The following is a 6,499-nucleotide window of genomic DNA, read 5'->3' as shown; positions in this document are numbered from 1 at the left end:
TGAAATACGTTCACACATAGCCAATGCCAGTCCTTAAGGGAGACCCCTTTATAAGGAGTGAACAATGCCATGATGTAAGCTCCATGCTCTCTATACCAAGCGTGCATGGTAGTATGATGCGGTTGAAACACAATATCCCATATAGAATACATGACAGCTCGTGGCGCCACGTCACTCTGCATATCAATATCAAACAACTCTTTGAAAAAAGAAATAAAAAAATATTATAAAGTTAAAATTTTAAGCTAGTGAAAAGAAAAGGAAAAATCTAATTGAGTAACTTGTATTATCTACCTCAATATAGGGAGACTTAGAAGTTAACTGATCGGTTTTGGCCTTGTTCGTATCCACCTTCACCTCCATGTGAGTCCTAAGAATATGGCCCACCCAATGAGTAAAAAGTGAATTATAGGATCTTGATGCCCTTCTAGACGAATCTCTAAACTCCACTAGGAAGAGTGGAGCCTTGGTCAGGCTGCATGCTCACCTTGTCAATTAGCATATGGATGGAGATGATGTGGATGGATCTATATACACAAAGTAAATAAATTACTAGAAATAAAATATAATTTAACATAAACTAGGACTAGTAATTAAACTTTCATACCATGTGTCTATAGGACACGATCATCTCTTCTTTCTCTTCTTTTTCTTCTTCTACTTCCTTTTGTTCTTCATCATACTTGTCTACTACCTCAACCTTGTCTTCTTCGTTTACATCCACTTCATTATCTTCATTATGTAAATTTGTAAACATATGATCTAGCGGAGCATTTGAACTTAACAATAACCCAACATGATCGTCTACTTAGACAACATGAAGATTAACATTTGATAATTCTTGTTGGTAGACAATTCTTCCATTAGATGTGAAGAATTATTGATCTAACACCTGAAATACACTTCACATAACTACATTTTGAACTATGCACCACAAACCACCATTTTTAGGGTCTTCATGTGATATTCTTGATCCGTTTGAAATGCCAAAGCAAAAAGGGCCATCATGGCATAGTGTCCATGAGATATTAACCCTTGTAAGCTGGTCATATATTTTTAAAAAAAATTTACTATTTTTTATATCAAACTATTTGCAATTGAGTACCTAAATAGAATTATTACCCAAGTACCATAGTTCAATTATATTAGTTACAACCCCATAATAGTAAATGTAATTATCTTTATAATACCTCTTTACAACGATGTCGTTGTTTTGAGTCAAACAATTTGCTTCAAGTTACAATGTAGATGCTCATGCCATTAAAATTGCAACTCAAGTAGTTGTTGCTTGATTAGGACCCATTCCAAGATAGTAGGTAGCACTACTCATTTCAAGTAGGCCACAAGCTACTACAGTTTTGCCTATGATAGATTAAAAGACATCCAAAATATTAATATGCAATAAACTCTATAATTGTGAACCTATATACGCTAGATTGGCACAACTAACCTTTTGTTTAAATTAAACGACAAACTTTTCTTCATGTTGCCATTCCAAGTTGGTTGTACCCTCCTTTTGCGGGACTTTTCTGTGTTCACTGTATGACATAAATACTAAATGATTAAAAAATATTTTCAAGGACTAAAGATATAAAATAAAACCAACAACTACTTACAAGATATATTGTTCAATCTCATCGTAAAGGTTAAGTACAACCTACAACATCTTATTAAAAAAGTTCGAGTAAGGATTAATTCCGGTTCTTCCACTTAGTTAACATTCGATGTGTGCAAAAATTGAGATTTTGTTCTTCAAGTGGTCGACATCTTCATCATAACTCCAATTCAATCAGTTAAATTTTATTTTCACATCATCCCAGTACATCGAGCAATCAAAGCTTTGTTGTCATTATATGCTTTTACAATTGAATCTTTTGGATGAGCTCTATTCCGTACCGATATTTTTAATTTATTAAAAATCTCTCAAACGGGTACATCTATCAATATTATACCGAACCGCACAATAGTGCTTCGTGAGGTAGATGAACTATTAAATGAACCATTACATAAAAAAAGGAGAGTGAGAATATTTTTTCTAACTTACAAAAGATCAACACTATGTCTCCTTCTAATTTCTAAAATGCATAAGGTCTTAAGAGTTTTTGAACGCAACTCTTTGAAGAATAATCCTACCTTAATAATTAGAGTTATTACACTATTTGATAGATAACCACATAAATCGGTTTTTACAAATGATTGTATTGGTTGGTACTAAAATCTAGGATTTAATTTTTCTACCTACTTACTAGCCTTTGTATATATGTTGGAAAGAATTGTTCCAAATAGAAAAATGAGTAGAAAAATCTTAGGTTCATTAGTTTTGAAAGAAGAATCTAAATTTGTTAGTAATTTTGGAATGGACACTTTTTTTATGGTTTCATTGAGGTGCTAAGCATAGATTTTAGAGCTTTTTACCAAAATAACCATTTGAAAAAACTTATTTCTGAAAACAACAACATCATCAACTTATTTTAAAAAATACCCAACTTTGACCCGTCCACTATACATGTGGAGAGTCAAAGGTGACACGTAAGCTTTGACCACTTACGTGTTGCCACATCATCAAAGTGGTATGACATATGAACATACAGACTGCCATGTCATTATTTTTGACACATCATCTGCCATGTCATTATCAACTTCCCTATTTTTCCCCGTTATCTCTCACCACATAAGCTCGCGCCACGAAAGCCCTCACTTATATTTTTTTCGTTCTAATCTTTATTCCTCGATCCTTCTCCTCTCCTCCCTCTCGCCCCCTCTCCTGCTGCCGCCGCTCGGCCACAACCACTCCCCTGCTGCCGCCGCTCGGCCACAACCACTCCCCTGCTACCGCCACTTGGCCATGACCGCTCCCCTGCTGCCGCCGCTCGGCCTCGCCCTCGCCCTCAATGCCCCCCTCTCAACCGCTCTAGCTTCATTTCAGCCTCATCTCTCGTTCTTCTTCTCCATTCCCCTTTGTTCATCATCTCACCACCTCTTTCTCAAAACCGAAGCATATGATTTATCTCTTCGTCGCCCTTCTCTTAATACCCTATCATTTCACTCTCTTGTCGCCCCCTCTCTTAATACCCTATCATTTCACTCTCTCCCCTCCCCTTCTCTCAAAACCAAGCCCTACTCACCCTCCAAACCCGAATTTGAATTTCAGAAGCCGATTTAGTAGGGTGATTTTTTAGGAGTTTTGTTAATTGAATCTAATTACTGTGTTTAATTATAATGTTGATTTGAATTTAGGTGTTTAATTACTATATTATTTTTTTGTGATTTACTGTTTAATTTTTCATTTTATGTTAGTGAAATTTTTGTCAATTGCAGATAAATTAAAATGTATATTTTTAATTTATAAATATTTTAAATCGATAATATATGGGTAAGACTTAAGAGTAAGATTTTTTCAATTTATAAATATTTTAAATCTATAATAAATGGGTAAGAGTTAAAAAAATTTCTATTTATAAATATTTTAAATTTCTAAATATTATTATTATTTAAATAAGGTGATAAAAAATATACAAATAAATTATTTTTAAACTCTAAAATAATTTTTTGTATATTTTTTTAATTTATAAATATTTTAAATCATTAATATATGGGTAAGACTTAAGAGTAAGATTTTTTCAATTTATAAATATTTTAAATCCATAATAAATGGGTAAGAGTTAGATTTTTTTTTATAAATATTTTAAATTTCTGAATATTTTAAATCTAATTAGTATACTTATTTAATTTTATTTTGAAAAAATATATAAAGTAATTAAAAGTGTAATGATAATTTTTTTAATTAATAAATATTTTAATTGATATTAAATGGTGTTAAATAAGTAAGAGTTAATTTTTTTATTGTTTTTTAGATTTTTAATAATTTATTATTTTTTATATAAGGTAATAAAAAATGTATTTGATTTTTTGAGTTTTTTAAAAATTTATTCAAAATTTTATCATTTATTGACATGGCAGATGACGTGTAAAAAATAATGACGTGACAGCCAATGTGTTCATCTACCATACTACTCTGATAACGTGGCGATATGTAACCGGTCAAAGCTTACGTGTCGCCTTTGATTGGACCGGTCAAAGTTGAGTATTTTTCAAAATAAGTTGATGATGTAGTTGTTTTCAGAAATAAGTTTTTTCAAATGGTTATTTTGGTAAAAAGCTCTAGATTTTAATCCAAATTGTCTAAGTGTAATAGGAGTTTATATTTTATCTTTAAAAAAATACTATAAGTTCTCTAAGGGGGGGTTAATCCACAATGAACTTGAATTGAAGTGAAGAATTGAATTGAAGTGAAAGGAATTGATTTAACTTCAACTCATCTTTGGGTGTTAGTGTAGACGAGTTCAAGTGGGGGAAAACAGATTCCAGTGTTAGTGCCTCCAAATGAAAAATATGATATAAATAAGAAAATGAGTAACCTTTTATAATATACTTAAATAGAATATATACCTAAACATATAATTAACCAAAATAAATATGGTTACTACACTTTATAAGTGATTTAACATGTAGTATTAGAATATATTAATATTCTAATTAATGAAAAATTATATTATATTACTTAATTATTATAGTTTATTATAAATTAAAACAATAATTACATGTGACTAGAATAAATTATTTAAAATAAATGAAAAAGTTAAAATAACATTAGTGAATATAATAAATAAATAAATAATTTTGTAATAACATAAGATATAGTTTAACATTAAAATTCACTATTTTAATACAAAATAAAAAATACATAATAAATAAATAAATTAATTGATTAATTAATCAATAACGTAATATATATTTTACATATTATTAATTAATAATATATTTAAAAAATGAAAAACTAATGGTTTAATTAATTGGATAATTAAACCAATTATGAAGATGGTTTAATTTTTCCTAACTTAGGAAAAATTAAACATCGTCTTCCCGCGCGTCATCTTCCTCAACGACGGGCCAGCAGGCAACAGCGAAGGCGACGGGGGCGATGCTATGATGGTAGGCCGAGAGAGAAGAGAAATTGGGACGTCGAGAGGCTCTACGATAGAGGTTGGCCTCCTATGCTCTGCGACGGAGGTCGAGAGGGAGACCGAGATGAGGGAGGAAGGCCGACCGGGGGGTGGGGGGGAGGAAGAGAGGGAGGCCGTGAGAGAAGAGAAGCCAGAAGGTTAAGAGGCTATGCGACAGAGGTTCGGCCTCCCGTGTTCTGCGACGGAGGTCGAGAGGGAGAGGAGAGGGAGGCCAAATTGGAGGAAGGACGAGGGAGAGGGAGAGGGAGAAGAGAAACAACGCAATTTGCGCAAGGAAAGTTGAACAAATGAAATGGTGTAATCTTACATCAATTCAATTCTTTCTACACTAACACCAATTTTTTATGAACTAGGTAATGCATGGCTCAATCTAATTCTTCAAGTGGCGATTTGCTCCGGGCTTTTTTTGCAGAGAGCCGCAGATTTTTGCCGACCCAACAGGGTTGACCCCAGCCAACCCCATCACAGAGGAGAAAAGGACAAGCCGAGCCTATAATTAGTTCGTGCTCGAAGACGAAGAACCAGCGTGCTGCATCCTCGTCAGCCACATTTACGAAATGATTCGATTCTGCAGAGAACTACATTCCCTGTTCATCGTCATCACTGCTTTTCAAAAATTCAGCTTTCGCCTTTAAATTCCCAAGTCGTGTGATTTTCTGTTTCGATTTCTGAATTCGGATAGTAGAAGAATAAAGCAGCGGTCGACTGATCATCGTTTCGCGTGCATGGCCGGAAAAAATGGAAGAAGTCGGATGATTACACTTCTCTTGCAGATCCGGCAGCCTCCCTGATCTAAGCATGATGCTGTCTCAACGTCATCGAATACAACAATCAGCAGTCCTGCAAGAACGTCAGACCAGCGATGGCGTTGCTTCTGCTCTTTCTAGCTTTTCTGGTCGCCGGAGTTTCATATTAGGATTTTGAATTACTAACAGCTCCTAAATTTAGAATTTTTACGAACATAAACGAAAGTTACCAAGTGGGGTCCATAGAAATCCGGATGCCACGATGTTGTGAAATTTTAAACGTGGAGAAAGGTGACTAGGATAGCACTAAGCCACACCGTATCGACCCGGTCCTTGAATCACCGAGTTCCTGACTCGTGACATCTACGAGACTGACACGACAACACAAGCAAATAGACAAAAGCAGGACCTCTGCGTGCGGCGATGAGTGCCTCTTCCACTCTCACAACCTTGGATAAATCAAAATTTCAAAGTGCTTCAATTAATTAATTCGCCACCCATTCCGTCGCCTTTCCGTCGCAAAAGGCGACAACAATCTCCTCTCAAATAATATTGCATTTACTGTAGAAAATTTCAAATCGCAGGCTTCTTCTTTCTTCTATTCAAATAAAGCAGCTAAAAATGATGTTTGTTGCCCCCAGTGATTGCAGTGCATGTGTGCTGTGTCCCCACTGTGGAAGACTTTCCTATAACTGCCAAGTCTGTCTTCCTGAAACCAGAGACTCTCAG

This window comes from Aristolochia californica, unplaced genomic scaffold (genome assembly GCF_029961685.1).
Source record: "Aristolochia californica isolate CCGP_79_NKW_82.1479 unplaced genomic scaffold, dmAriCali1.0.hap1 SCAF_3, whole genome shotgun sequence".
NCBI lineage: Eukaryota > Viridiplantae > Streptophyta > Magnoliopsida > Piperales > Aristolochiaceae > Aristolochia > Aristolochia californica.
Note: the sequence above shows the minus strand (reverse complement) of the source record.